Source organism: Octopus bimaculoides, chromosome 10 (genome assembly GCF_046866305.1).
Source record: "Octopus bimaculoides isolate indiv1 chromosome 10, ASM4686630v1, whole genome shotgun sequence".
NCBI classification, from domain to species: Eukaryota; Metazoa; Mollusca; class Cephalopoda; order Octopoda; family Octopodidae; genus Octopus; species Octopus bimaculoides.
In genome coordinates this window covers 87,782,821-87,799,429 of record NC_142937.1, presented here as the reverse complement: position 1 = coordinate 87,799,429, position 16,609 = coordinate 87,782,821, and the positions used below count along the sequence as shown (strand labels likewise).

The following is a 16,609-nucleotide window of genomic DNA, read 5'->3' as shown; positions in this document are numbered from 1 at the left end:
ATATATATACATGTGTGTGTGTGTGTGTGTGTGTGTGTGTGTGTGCGTGTGTGTGTGTATGTATGTATGTATGTATGTATACCAGGTTGAGTCAGAAGTTTTGGGGTCTTATTTTGTATTTCAAGATTGAATAGTTTAATAGTTCATACATATTACATATGAAAAGCATTTATTAATCAAGATATATTCCATCATATCCTATTGTCTGTGGCCATCGGTGTACCATAAACAAGTGGCTTTACACTGCGTCCTTTAGCTTCGTTACTTCGAACGTTTTAGCACGTGCAGTTCAAATGACGATAGAGATGAGCGTTTCCTTCAGATTTTCATTTCGTTTCTTCAAAAATATTCAAACAGTGGACAATTCGAAAGAAAGGAAGGTTAGGTGTATCAGCTGATGATCGGAAACAAGGAGCTCTAATTAGTGGTGATCGGAGTTTCTCACTTACCATCTTTTAAAGAATACTCTGCGTTTGTACTGAGTCTTTTATTTATTAATGTATTGCTTCTGGTGAATCAACAGTTATATATATATGTATGTATGTATGTATGTATGTATGTATGTATTATTTATATATGTATGTATATAATACAAGTTTTCCGAAGTTTCTTCATTCTGTTTTGTTTTTTATACATTCAACCACGTACTTTCACATACCAACTCTCTCACCCTATATATATATATGTGTGTGTGTGTGTGTGTGTGTGTGTGTGTGTATGCATGGTGCTATTATATCTGTGTGCATGTTTGTTCATGTGCGTATATGAGCGCGTTCGCATGTGTGTACGTATATAGATATGAAATTTTCAAACTACTTAACGAAGTTGCCAATGGGAATCTCTTACAGAACATTCTGTAAAATCATCAATTTACCAAATTAAATGAAGCGTCGTTTCCACTCAACGGTACATTTGCTATCGCAAACGGAATTTTTTTTTTCTCCTGGTATGTGTGTGTGTTAATGCGAATTTACATGTTTCCCTGTCTATGTGCGCACTTGTGTGCGAAATTGTTTACTGAATAGTGGATGTATGATTTTGTTTTGAGAACTTGTATGCATTGTATCATATTCTTATAAGTATACAAACGAACCAATAGAAATTATGTCAAAATAAACACAGGATGTTAATATTTATATCAACTGGATAGGACGCCGTTCCGTCGTAGGATGACACACGTTTGCCATCTGAGTGAACTGGAGCAACGTGACATGAAGTGTTTTGCTTAAGAGCACAATGCATCGCCCGCTCCAAGAATCGAAACTACTATCTCACGATCAAGAGTTCAACACTCTAACCACTAAGCCACGCGAGTGTGACGGTAAGGTTTCAATATTTAGGAGGTTAAGCTATATTAGAATTAAGATTGTTTTGAGTTTATCTAAATCACTGGTTCTCGACCATTTTTTATCTATGGACCCCTTTGATTCCTATTTCCTTCTGGTGGACCCCCATAGCCATCCAATGTTTAAAAACTAGTCCAATAGACGCTGCTTTCAAAATTCCCGTTTCGTTTTTCACCCATTCACTTGTATAAGCTTGCAACAGAACTCAATGAGAGACCGTTTCAGGGGCTGGAAACTTTAAATTTAGCTGTTTCTTACTACAGTAAATACATCTGAAGCAAAATTTTTCATGAACCCTTAAAATGCCACTGTGGATCCCCAATTCCTTATTTTGTTTGCGTGGACCCCGAAAGCCTTATATGGACCACCAGGGAATCATATAGATCCTGGTTGAGAACCATTGATCTAAATAGACCAAAGTCGTTACCGTGCAGGGTAAACCCTGAGTGAACGAATATTTGATACACTAGTTTGAAAAATATTTTTTCCTCTTGAGCCATTAGACACCAAGGGTCAGCCGCGGCACATTGTTTACGTTTCGTTTTGTTTTTCACCTAAGAGGATTGCGTTAATTAACTAATATCTTTCGTAAACAAATCCGGCCTCGTTTTAAATTAAATATTAACGCACAATAAAACGTTATTAAGTATCTAATATTGTTCGCAATCAAGGCACTATTATATATATTTCCAGCCCACGGCGGAGACCCCTCAGTGTGACACTAACAAAATTACCTCTTAACTCTGCTCATCTTTCAACTGGAATTAATTACAGCTGCAGATAATTAATAGCTAGCTGTGTATAGATAACTTTTTTCAAAGGTATATTGTGCTAATGTGAAGTAAATAGATATAGGACCTTACTCATATCTATTAATGGGAACCCTTCACTGAATTATTTCTTCCTACCTTTCTTTCTTTCTTTTTTCGTCAAGCAACATCTTAAGGATTTGACGACCCGCAGCACCACCACTACAACTATCATCACCATCATCATCGTCGTCGTCGTCGTTGCCGTCGTTTTCGTCATCGTCATCATCATCATTATCGTCATCATCATCGTCATCACTACCACCACCATCAACCACCATCACCACCACCATCATCAATCACCATCACCGTATTCAATCGTCACCACCATCATCGATCAACACCACCATCAATCAACGCCACCATCAATCAACATCACCATCAATCAACACCACCATCAATCAACACCACCATCAATCAACACCACCATCAATCACCACCACTACCATCATCGTTGTCGTCATCATCATCATCATCATCATCATCATCACCATCACTACCATCATCATCAGGTTTCGCGTCCTCTTAGCAGGTTGAATACTATATATTTTTCCCATTCCTGTTCTCCTATTGTCTTTATACTCTCATTCATTGTGTTTGCTTAAAATCTGTCCTATCATTGATGTTATCTATCCACATAATAATTGGTTTCATTTCTTCATATTTTGCTATTTTTGCTATTTATTTTTTCCTATCTATTAACCGTCTCTGTAATTCTTCATCTAATTATTATCTAAAATATTTCAGTCTTCCATCTTTGATGATGTCTTATACAAATTTTCTTAGTCATTTCTTTTTTTATTTTTTTTTACCATCTTTAATATTCCAATCATTGTTTTTCTATTCTATTCTATTCTATTCTATTCTGTTCTGTTCTATTGTATTCTATTCTGCTATGATATTCACAAAAGTCTTCTATACGCCCACGTCTTAAATGCTCTTAATTTGTTTGATAATACGTTTGTTAATGTCCACGTTTTACCTTTATATAGTATTGTGGATCATGCAACTTTAATAACGAACTGATCACAAGCTTAAACTAACAATTTATATCTTTGTTCTCTTGAATTTATTAATCCAATCTAATTTGGGCGTAATTAACTACCATTGCCTTTTAATATGAGACTTCAAATGATCCACCCTCTGAAACCTTACAACTACACAAATCACACGTGTCCGCACACTCCATTATTAATTTCATGTTATTTCGTATAATTATTCTAAACTCAATTAATTTACTAGTGATGTTAACCACAAACTCGTAGTTCTATCCTCATTATTTTCCTCTAAACAACATTACTTTACTAAACAGAATGCTATACAGTAGTCCCTAGACTATGGAGGGTGTCACGTTCCAAAGTACCCCGCGAGAGGTGAAAATCCGTGAAAGAGAAACAGTGCTGTATTGTATATTTTCTTGTATTATTTTTATAATTTGTATATATTTTTATTATAAATGCAAAACATCACGGAAGAATCGACGTAAGCTTATATAATAAACCGCGATAGGTGAACCGCGATAGGTGAACCGCGATAGGTGAACCGCGATGTGGCGAGAGATTAATGTAGTTATTCCAAGAAGACTTAAACACAATTCCTTCCCAAATATGACTTTCACCTGGCTTTAACCACCTTCATAACTACAACACATACTCACTCACACACACATACATACACACACATACACACACACACTCATGAACTTCCTAACACATATACACACGTACACAAACACGTGCTGTCGCACACGCGCTGAAACACATACACACATACAAATATAGACATACGTCTATTCAGCTATGTCCTCATTGTTAACAATCAAACCCTCTTTCCTTCTCCCTCAAACAATTCTATACGTTAAAAGTCCGACCAAACTTTAAAATTTTTTAATCATATTTATTCAATATTTATTAATTTCATCTAAGTTCACCGTGATTAAATAACCGTAATAGTAATGATTTTAGCATTTTAATTAAAGAAAAAACACTAAATCTCCCTTCAACAAACATCTTAGAATTAAACAAAATACAAGTAACGTCCGCCCAACCCCATTATTATTTCCACAGAAATTAATTAAGTTCCTTAATTCTCATAGCTAGAGCTAGATCACCAATTTTCAACTCTATTCTTTTCTCCCAACATAACAAACATACTCCTATTGATCAGCCTGCTACAGTATTACTTTTAGATATAAACACAATTCATTCCTATCCCTGCCCTTTACTTTCTCTTTGATTGATATTAAAAATATAGTAAAATGAATAAGCGGATCTCCGTCAGTTTCGAGGAATGAGTATTACAGAAGTTCGATCAACTGAAATGCTAACTCATTTACGTAAGGGATAAAGGCCGCGAGCTGAATGAATCATGAGCACACCGGACAAAATGTTGAACAGCATTTCTTTCGGATTTTTGCGTTTTGAGATCAAATTCTGCCGAGGTCGACTTTACCTGTCATCGTTTAGGTCTCGATTAAATAAGTACCCGACAGCCTTCCAAACTTCAGTGAGATACAAACAGAAACAGCAGTGCCAACAAACAGGGTACTGAAAGACGAAACCCAATATTTACAGCAGGAGTAGAGACGAAAAAATTTTCAAACTAGGAAGAATTCTTGTAAAGCATTAGCAATGAACGGCAGTATTTTCAAGAACAGGCTGTCCTGTCTATTGTAAAGCCACATAAATGCAGGGAGTCTCTTTGACAATGTTTGTTCATACTGCAAAGCTTACAGATGGGCTGCTGAATTGAAATCTCTATCTTACTTCTACTTCTATGATACAGATAACAAAATTGAGAATCGTCTGTGGCATAGAAATTTAAACAGTGAGATGCTGAAAGCAATACAGAATGATTTGCACCAACACAATACACACATACGTAGTTTTAGAGCAGCCATTGAAACTGTAGCGTTAAAGGATTTCGATATTCTTGTACACAATGACAAGAATAACAAACCCTTTAATTCACATTGTCGAACTTACAATCTTCCAAAGGACTCAAATATTGCTGCTATTCATCCAGGGGATAAGTGTTGGCCCCTTGGATGTTATTGTTCACAAAAGAGGTGGTAGTCTACAAAGAATCCATCAGTTGCATCAATCATATGATCCTCTGCATTATGTACTGCTATTTCCCTGAGGGGAGGATGGATTTCAGGCAGGTTTGAAAAGGAGAGACAATCGTAAATCTTCTAACATTGACTTCTGTTGTTATCGTTTTCAAGTGAGGAAAGGTGACTGCAACACTGTGATGAAAAGCAGGCGACTAATGCAACAATGTGCTGTATATGCTCAGGCTAAAATGGAGAACTTACTAAATGATGCAGTAAGTAAAAAATGATGCAATTAATGCAGGCAGACGAGTTGTTCTACCTCCTTCAATCTATGGTTCTCTTCGCTTTTACAATGAGTGGTTCCAGAATTCAAAGACTGTGGTTCGATACATGGGAAAATCCTACTTATTGCATTACAATTACAACAAAACCTAACTGGGATGAAATTTTAAAAATACCGTCTGGATCCTGGTCAGGTACCTAGAGACCGTCCAGATATTTTTGCAAGAGATTTCAAGCTAAAATATGACAGTCTCATTGATGGCTTACTCAAACATAATATACTCGGTAAAGTGGTTGCTCACTCTACTACCAGTGAATGGCAGAAATGAGGCCTCACTCATGTTCACATTCTGCTGATAATAGCTGAAGACTGCAAACCCAGGATGAGAGATGCCATTGATCAAGTAGTATGTTGTGAGATAAAGAGATCAACCCCTGGTAAAGAGATCAACCCAATACTGCATAAATTTATTGGCAAAATATTAATAATTATCCTTGTGGCCCTCAAAACTGAGATATTATAATGATTTTGTTTGAGGAGATCAGCTTGACTTTTTTGTTATTACATTTCTGATGAAATACGCTTCTTTTGTTTTAATTAATTTTGAAAATAATGAAGAATTTAGAAAAATAACTTTGTCGTTATCAAAGTACTTAGAATATAAACTGACAAGAAATTTTGATGGAAAGCTTTCATTTAGGTTCCTTCCTTTTCAAGAAAAAAGTTTGTATCATTGAACCAGGAGCAGTTTCGTCGATGCCCTCAGGACTAGACTGCTGATTTATGTTATCGACCCTTAAAGAAATAAAAACAAAATTGACCTTGGCGAGAATTGAACCAAGAAGGTAAAGCTTTGAAAGACACATCGATCTGTTTTCCGACACTTTGACGATTCTTCCAGTTCACCGCATTTCACTATTAATAATAATGGTTTTGAATGTTGGCAAAAGGCCAGCAATTTTAAAGGGGAGGGTATTAACTGGCTACACTAACTCCAGAGTTTAACAGGTGCAATTTTATCGATCGCGTAAGGACGAAAGGCAAAGTCGACTTCGACGAAATTTGAACTACTCAGAACGTAAAGAGCCGGAAGAAATGCCTCTAAGCAGTTTGTCTGACGCGCTAACGATTCTGCCATCATAATGCTTTAATACATATAAGAATAACAAAAACAACGAAATGCCGACTATAGTATATTTCTTTGTCACAATCTTATAAATATGTAAGTTACGGATAAAATTATTCGAACCGAATCTCAATACATTACTGGTATTACGCCACCTAGAAGATGAGAGGAAAAAAACACAACCATAACATGATATGAACGTATAACGCACAAATTATTTCACAAAGTATTTGTCCAACGCCCCATTGTCTGCTTGCACATTCAATAGACTACATTAATAAAGGAAAATGAAGAGTAAAATTAGATTTAATTATTGAAAATTGAACTTGAAATCTTTATATCTACTTATCTGTCATTTACTCAATAAATTCTTATGATTGTAATGTAATTTTAATCATATCGGTTTAGGTCCGCCGACGGTGTGGGAGAGGGTGATTGGCTCAGTGCTAATCACACAAATGGCTTTACAGTAGGACACCATAAGGTCACGCACTTCCAATAATGTGTGGATTGGCAAATTGCTCCACTATTCAATAAACGGAACAGACACTGACCATTACCAAATTGCTGATCTTTGATCTCACTGCATGGAAATGAAATCTTGGAGGATTATTCGAAATAATCTTTCTGAAGTTAAATACACACATACATGCATACATGCACAATTGTGTTTTGAGTGAGATGTGTGTATGAGTGTGTATGTGTGTGAATATATATATATATACACACAAAGACACAAACACACTTAGATACATACATCTACACATACATACATTCAAGCATGGATGCATACATACATGCATGAATTCATGCATACATACATGTGTACATACATAACAGATCAAGGGGTTTCACACGAGTACATTTATATTGAAAAAAAAATGAAGAGAAGAAAATAGCTGAAAGTAAGACATTATATATATCTTTAATGAAGAAGCTACCGGTTTCCATCGTTTTAAAAAGACGATCTCTTCATACTGAAATGGTTATCATTGGTGAAATGAATATATGTATATGAAATGGTTATCACTACCGAAATGAATATATATATATATATATATGTATATATACACGGTGGTGCTCCAGTATGACCACAGCCACTTGGCTGAAACCCATAAATAAATAAATAATATATATATATATGTATATATATATATATATATATATATATATATTCATAAATACGTGTGTGCGTATGCATATATGTATGTATGTATAGTTTGCCATTTTAGTCGTTAGGGGACGGTATGGCAGAAGCACTAACTTAACCACCTCTGCTGTACCTGAGATGTTTCTAGAAGGAAGTGCCTAGCCCCAAATAGACTAATCGCCTTTCTACTGACAGATTCAATGCAAAGGAAATACCAAATAAATACGGTAGCAGTAAGCATATATACCTGCGTAAGTGTCCTGTTTTCCGCATGTTCTGTAGGGGCATACTCCCTTAACTTTCTTAAATGTTCAATAAATTACTTCTCAAGACCACAAGGGTTTATTATTATAATGGGTCTGGTTTACACAGAGCCAGTCCCACACTTTCGCCCTTCGAACTTACATTGGTGTGGTCAACAAATGCCACAAGCTGATTAGATATCAGAATGTAAGTTTAGTATGGGGTTACCTTCTTGTAGTTGAACTGCTAAAAATCTGAAGGGTCTCATCTGCCCCAGGTCCATTGCGGGTGTCCTTGAGCGACCTTCTTCGGGAAGATCGTCCTTGACATACTATGTAGCTGGGGTTCGTAATAGATGGTATTCGTCCGGATCAGAGTAAAACTGCTTACAATTGTGGCTAAGGTGTGGTACACTCTCTATACAACCTTGAATTCCTGAACGATGACCCTACTACCAATGTAGTTTAAACCGTGTGTGTGAGTGTATGTGTACATAGATATATACACACATATATATATACATATATATATGTGTGTGTATGTATGTGTGTATGTATGTATTTGATGTATACAATGCTGTATAGATGTGAATAGAAATGGACATATATTTCGATTATAAGTGCAATCATTAATATTTGTTTGGTGTCGGTTATCACTGGTGATTTATGACAATCTACTTCACACAACTTCATTAATGTTAAGAACTTTGGACCATAATATATAACTAAATCACTTGATTCCGATTTAAATTTATGTTTAAGAGTGAAATGGTTTCCAAATAACCTTTGCGCGAATTAGTTGTCTCTAATAGAATTTTCATCGTTCTTTGCACAGCAAATTCATTCTCCTTTCAAAATCAGCTTTTGGTTGGGAAACAGATTAATATCTCTAAGGATTCTTCCTGAATAAATTTGCATGTTTGATGTTACACCATAAATATATACATACCAACACACACACACACACACACACACACACACACACATATATATATATATATATATATATATATATATATATATATATATATATATATATATATATATATAGATACATACATACAAACATACAAATGTACACATATATACACATATATGTATATGTATACACATATCTGTGCATTCACACATATACATATGTATATATTTAAACTTCGTATATATGTATATATCTAAACTATATATATATATATATATATATATATATATATATATATATATATATATATATATACATACAAACATACATATGTATGTATTTAAACTTCGACACATCTGACATTTGTAAATGTGTTAGAAGAATATATATTACTGATATATATGTTAATATTTATGTATCTATGTGTGTTTATATGACTCCCTCTTTCTTTCTCTCTGTATATACATACATACATACATACATACGTACATACATACATGCGTACATACATACATACGTACATACATATATTTATAGATATATATAGGCATTGGTACGCAGCGAACTGAGATATTGCATCAGGTTTTACCAAAAGCTTGGTGATACTCAAATCTTCCAGATTATTCAGCAGGCCTTTGGCAAAGATGCCAAGGACAAAACGCAGATCAAGTAGTGGCATAGCTGCTTTAAACATGGCCGCACCTCAGTGAGGAGCAAGGCACGCTCAGGCAGGACATTCACAAGCCGAGAGAAAGAGACGATTGAGAGGTTTCGTTGAATAGTCATGGAAGACCACTGTGTAACAATTCAGCAAATTGCTCATCAAAGGGGAATAAGCAGACGATCAATGCAATCCATTTAACGAAGGATTCATGGATCCGGAGAGTGTCGGCGAAATTCGTCCCCAAATCACTGGCGGATCAGTAAAAGCGACACCGCATGGAAATCGCTCTGGAGATGTTGGATTGTGCAAACCACGATCCAGACTACATGAAGACCATCTCTGGTGATGAGACATGGATTTATGGTTTCTAATTAATGCGTTCGATAATCTTGCGTACAAATGAAAATCCCATGAGCGCTCACTACAGGTCTGTACTTTAGGTGTAACAGCCTGGAACTGACGCAGATGGAGAAAGTAAAAGAGAAAGAAAAAGAAAACAGAACCGAAGAAACGATTCAAGAATTATTTAATTACGTCATTTTACATGTGTTTGAATAGGGATAATTGCTTTATTGTGCAACTGAAGCCAGGTAAATTTTACAGATCGAAGAAGTTTATGAGCTATTAAAGAAAATGAGAAGTACTTGTCTCATTTACTATTGTGTGTGGGTGTTAGGTTTATACTATATCGTAAAAATATTGTAACATCTCATTTGAATCTCTTTGTCTACGTGTGTCTCTATGCACACACACACACACACACACACACACACACACACACACACACATGTCCATAGTTTAAGTTTGAAATTAGCTAAGAGAAATAATTCGAATTGCCATCTATTTGAATAACATAGACAAATACCGGTTTCTCGAATACCATGCAACAAAAATTATTTATTAAAATTATCTCCGCCTCTAGAATATTTCATGATTACCAAATGATAATATGACCAGTTCCACTTGAAAAGGACAGACAATTTCGAGATTCAAGTATTCTACAAAACTGACATGTTATTTGATAAAGGGACGGGCTTATCGTCTGGAGATAAGAGGATAGTCGTGGAACCCATTATTTTGTTGTTTTTACATGAATCGCTACTCCATTATCGCCCCACTTTTCTTCAACGCCCTTTGAAACTTTCCATCGTCCCCAAGGGGCAATACCGCCCACTTTGGGAACCACTGGTTTGGACGTTTAAAACAAACTTATGAAAATACGTTGATCAAAGGCGGCGAGTTGGCCCTCTCCTCCAAAATTTCGGGCCTTGGGCCTAGAGTAGAAGAGAAAATGCTTTGGTCAGGCTTAGATCACTAAGATTCTCTCGCTCGTATATATGAATACCTGGTTAGGAAAACTCTGATTATGATCTTAGGTGGACTTAGCCGGAACTGATATTGTTATTCCACTTAAACAATGGGACACTTCTATTGTTTTTTTTTAGTAATTTTAATTTCCACCCGTGTAAAATACGCCTTGTGTGCGTGTGTACGTATGTGTGTTCATGTATGTATGTGTGTGTGTATGAGTGTGTGAATGTGTGTGTGTATGAAAGAATGAAAGAGGGAGAGAGAGAGAGTGTGTGTGTGTGTGTGTGTGTGTGTGTGTGTGTGTGTCTATGCATATATGTGTGTATGTGAGCGTGTGAATGTTTTGTGTTATTGTATGAGAAAGAAAGAGATTGTGTGTGTGTGTATGTTTGTTTACGCATATGTGTGTGTGCGTGTGAATGTATGAGCGTGTGTGTTATGTAGGCGGGTGAATATGTCTATATGTGTATATACATTCTTGCACGTGCATTGAGGTGGCTATAAAATATATACGGACACCTACAATTACACAGATTTTATCCGTTTCCAGCCAATTATTTACTTTTCTGCTCCGATCTTAAATCCGCGAAGCTTTCTAGTGACATTAATCTGAACAAACACGCAAAACTGCACGCACGCACAAACACACACACGCACACGCACACGCACACACACATACACATACACATACACATACACATACACATACACATACACACACATGAACACATTTCTGTTTGTTTCTAGGTGTATTTGAGTGTTTCGGTCTCCGTATGTATGTTTGTGTGTATGTGTTTTTTTTTTTTGGGGGGGGGGGGGTGTTTACATATATATGTGTATATATGTAAGTATATACATACGTATATTACATGCATACATATATATATATATATGTGTGTGTGTGTGTGTGTGTGTGTGTGTGTGTGTGTGTGTGTAGACATGTATGTGTATGTGTGTATATAGATTGTATCTGCGCGTATATATATATACACATAGATATATACACACATATATATATACATATACATATACATGTCAGTGTGTATGCGTGTGCGTGTGTCTGCATGTATGCTATGTATATTATACGAATGCAAGCCATCTTGAAACGTGTAGTCCAGCACCGATCTTCTTTGAAACGCTCTGATTTGGACAGACTGTTCTCTCTGTTCATACGTGTTACATCCAACAGTGTCATTTTCAGTAGTTATGTGTTGCACAGTCGTTCTGGAATTTAATCTGGCTGCTCAATTCCCTTCAGATTGACAAGAATGCTTGCCAAAACTTTGAACAATGTTATTTCTACCATATAATCTCACGAAATTGAATCTTGTATTCTTAAAAGCTAATTCTCATTTATTTTCGTATTACAGATCGACCAACTCGAATCAGGCAATTTGTATTTTGATTCCACCTCTGGCTCGGACGTAATTTCATGTTGGAATATATGGACGTATGTGCGTGCGGAAGTAGCGAAAAGGAACTTCAGCAGATGAAAAAGAGAAAAGAAGAGACGCGCATACAGGGTTTTAGTTTGAAATAAAGAGATACGAAAGATAAAGAAGATAGATAAGGATAGACAGAAAGAAGAGCAAACTAACGTAACAATGGAGCGATAGACAGAATGCAATGATTGTAATCCTTTGTACACACTTTGTTGTTGGAATTTAAGATCTTCATAAAAGGATAAAAGCGAATGGCTAAGAAAATAAGAACGCTTTCTTCTTTGAGTCAAAGGTGCTAGCATTTCCTGATAATCGAGTTCAAATACACATACACACACGTGCACGCGCACACATGCATACACACATACATGCATACACACACACACATACGCACACAAGCAAAAAAACAGACGCACACACACACACATGCAGACACATACACGCACTCACACCCACACACATACACACACACACACGCTCACACACAGATATATATAACACACGTACATACAAGTACACATATAAATGTGTGAGTGCGTGTGTGCATGTGTGTGAGTGTGTGTGTAGGTGTGTTTATATATGTGTGTGTATATTTGTATCTGTGAGGGGGGTGTCTATGTGGGTGTATATTTTATTGCACTGTTATTATTAGTGAGTAAAGGCACCTCTGTACGCATGCGTCCATTTGTGACCCTAGGCTTCTAAAATGGAAAATCTGAAATGTTTCACAACATCTTTCGCCCAATTAATTATATAAATGAAGAATTTATACCAGCATTTTTGTTATTTACTTATGTATTTCTTTCTGAGAATGCCATATTTTCTTGGTTTCGACTTAAGACCTATATTACGCAAAACGGTGCACCTATGATAATGGGGGAAAGAAAAATTCATGGCCGAGTTTGATAAAAACCGAAATACAAAAACTAGAGGTTTCGGAATTGTTTACAAGATAATGTTAAAGTCTGTCATACCGGCCATGATGAAATACCACAAGGTATAGAAAATACGTATTCGCCTTTATATATTTAATCCTTTATATTGAACACTCAATATTTCATCTATTCAATAAGACATATTCCATATATTCAATAAGGCATTCAATACTTTATTTCATTGTACCATCCATTTTTATATTATATATTGTATATTCCATATTCTATATCCCACATTAATTTTACAAGAATATAAATAAAACATAAAAAACAGACAGAGTTGGAACTCTTTTAAACAAAATAATATATATATATAAATATATATATATATATATATATATATATATATATATATATATATATATATATATATACGAATATATATATATATATATATATATATATATATATATATATATATATATATATATATATATATATATATATATATGTGTGTATATATATATATATATATATATATATATATATATATATATATATATATATATATATATATACAGTTGCAACGTGGAAGGTGTTTATAAGCCATTTAAAATAACTCACAAAAACCGTTAGATTCACTTCAACTTTTAAATTTAATTTGTCAAAATATTTTCGTCGCTTTGAGACTGCGATCTGTTTACTGATGCAGCACAGAATTTTGTCAGTGAACAGGTCGCGGTCTAAAGCGACGAAAATATTTTGACAAATTAAATTTAAAAGTTGAAGTGAATCTAACGGTTTTTGTGTGTTATTTTAAATGGCTTATAAACACCTTCCACGCTGCAATTGTTTTCGTTCCAGCACACGCTCTCAGATCAGGTCACTTGCCACGCAAGTACATCTCCGCAATATATATATATATATATATATATATATATATATATATATATATATATATATATATATATACATATATTTACTTATATATAAATAAGTGTGCATGTATATGAGCATGTGCCTATATATATACACGAACACAAAAGCGCACGCATACGTTTCTCTGTGTGTTTATACGTGTATGTGTGTGTGTTTGTGTGTATATGCGTGTATGTGTGCGCACACGTTTGTGTGTATGTGTAGGTTTAAAGTTTTGCATGCCAGTTATTTTTCCTGTGTTTCTAGAACATATGTTCTGTCAACCACCATTTTATAGCTGTCCATTGTCATTAGTTTCTCTGCACGAAGACTGTTGTTGAAAGCACACATTTTCTGCAAATTTCGTTTCACTAATTTAGTTTCTGTTTCAAATATCAACAAACTACAAATCTGTTTCTTTTCTTTCATTAATTTGTCTTTATTTCATTAAGTCTTGTTTTCGATTTCAGGCTCTGGTTTCGTGTTTGGTTTTGCAGCGTCCTTTAACTCTCTTACACACGCACGCACACATAAAGCAAGCACACAGATACATACAGGCAACGCAAATCAAATAAATATGCATACAGATAACGCTACACACACATACACCCATAAACACAGCAAAGCCATATAGAGGAAACACTCAGCAAATATACTTACATACGTCTGAATACAGACAACAATACACATACTCGAGTTAACGATGGAGCTTATACTTCGGGTGACCACATACAACGATAGAAGACCGACTGTAAACATTTTCCTTCCATGCTTTTGGTGTGTAAGAATACGAAGTGAGACGTCTCGTAACGGACCGTTTCACGAATTGTAAACCGCTCCTCAGATATAAAATCCCGGTTTCCCTGTTTCCTTCGTCAACCACTAGCATGGAATATTTAACTACCGTATAAAGCAGATATAAATTAAGCTATTATTCCAACGTAAAGTGTAAAATGCCTAATTTTGTTTTTGACAATTCATCAGTACATTTTATAGTTTATGCACAACATGCCGTTATACTGAAATACTGAAATAAATATGTTTTAGAAAGCCTAGCTGTCAGAGAAATATTAATGTGAATTCGTTGCTTCGATGATTTTGCTGTGCAAGAAAGGATCGAAAGTCTCCTGGCGCCCATATCACGTTTTATTGATCGCTCCTTACAAGAAAAAAAATGTACAACACAGACACACACATGCATATATAAATACATATATACTTATACATACACATATACATGCTCACTACATACACACGTACACACAAAGCTATTTAAATCGATACATCTCTCGTACCGTGTGTCAGATTGACTGCCTGGATAAAGAATGTCTGAAATGCAACAGTTGTTCACGTATACAAGCCTCCATCCTCTATGCCAACAGCCCCCACCCTCGCCCCGATGTTGTCCAATGGGAAGACCATGTCTCGCAGTAGTATCGTCGCAGATGTTGCCACCAGAATGCAAAGAACCGATGCATACACCCTGAAACCTCTTGTCTGGTGGTCTAACATGTACACCATTCCACCACCTGGATAGGTCCAGTTTAGTTATCACCCCCTGAAAGTTTGAAGACCATCATTGGTATGGGTAGGATTTGAACTCAAACGCATCATGGCATTTTATCCAATGCGCTAAAACTCGTTAATTTGCCTCCTTTTTTCATACATATCCACACTTAAAAACAATACAAATATTTGCATAAAAACACATTGATACTTAAACATACACATATATATATAATGAATTCATACATCTTTCATGAATGCTTCATCTCGACAAATGATAACCGTCTGGATATCTTACATTCAGTCAAGCAACAGGCTGTCATGAATTCTGCCAATGATTTACATGGTCTAGAGCAAAAATAACAAAACACAATATTTGCACAAGATTAATCTGTTTCGTCCATAGAATGACATTTTTATGTAAAAGCTTTAGCACATTCATATTCGGTCTTACTGGACACTTTATTGCACGCTGCAGAAATATCATATCGGAAAGGTATATATGTGATTTCATGTGATTAATAGAGCCTGCTTTCGATGAAACATATCTACAAGCATCGCACTTCCTGTTGTAGTCTTCATGTAAACATTTACAGCTTCGGTTCGGTAGGTTTAATTTATTCTGTCGGCAAATACGTTGCATCATTATTTAATGGAATGCTTCTGGTTACTCCAATTTACAATTAACTTTTCCTACCATTCAAACTAATTCCGAAGTGTTTCAGGTTGTATTGAATGCTACATTTTGTGTCTTTCTAGATTCCACTTCACCGTAGAAAAGTTGTGTTGGGAATGGAGTGCTTCGAGGCTTATCTGCATAACATGTCCTGCCCTGAGCATTTCGCTGCTGATGATCTGTGATTAAATGGTGAGTCAGTGAACTCTCTGAAATACTTCGGTCGTCGAATGTATGTTGTCGATGTTCACAGAAACCTACAAAAGAAACCTACGGACAGACAAAGG

At 35.4% G+C, this 16,609-nt stretch overlaps 1 long non-coding RNA gene across 5 annotated transcripts in view; it reads left to right on the top strand.

The window, feature by feature from the left end:
* Nucleotides 1–297: 297 nt before the first annotated feature.
* Nucleotides 298–16,609, top strand: part of LOC106869933 (uncharacterized) — a 32,726-nt gene continuing 16,414 nt past the window's right edge. The window contains exons 1-4 of one of the 5 annotated variants that reach the window (XR_016243483.1): nucleotides 298–471; nucleotides 1,151–1,321; nucleotides 12,276–12,639; nucleotides 16,406–16,514. This is a non-coding gene — a long non-coding RNA (uncharacterized LOC106869933). Of the gene's footprint in view, nucleotides 476–1,150; nucleotides 1,322–12,275; nucleotides 12,640–16,405; nucleotides 16,515–16,609 lie in introns of all 5 variants that reach the window. The other 4 variants (XR_016243482.1, XR_001409466.3, XR_001409467.3 and 1 more) reach the window with 4 other exon arrangements.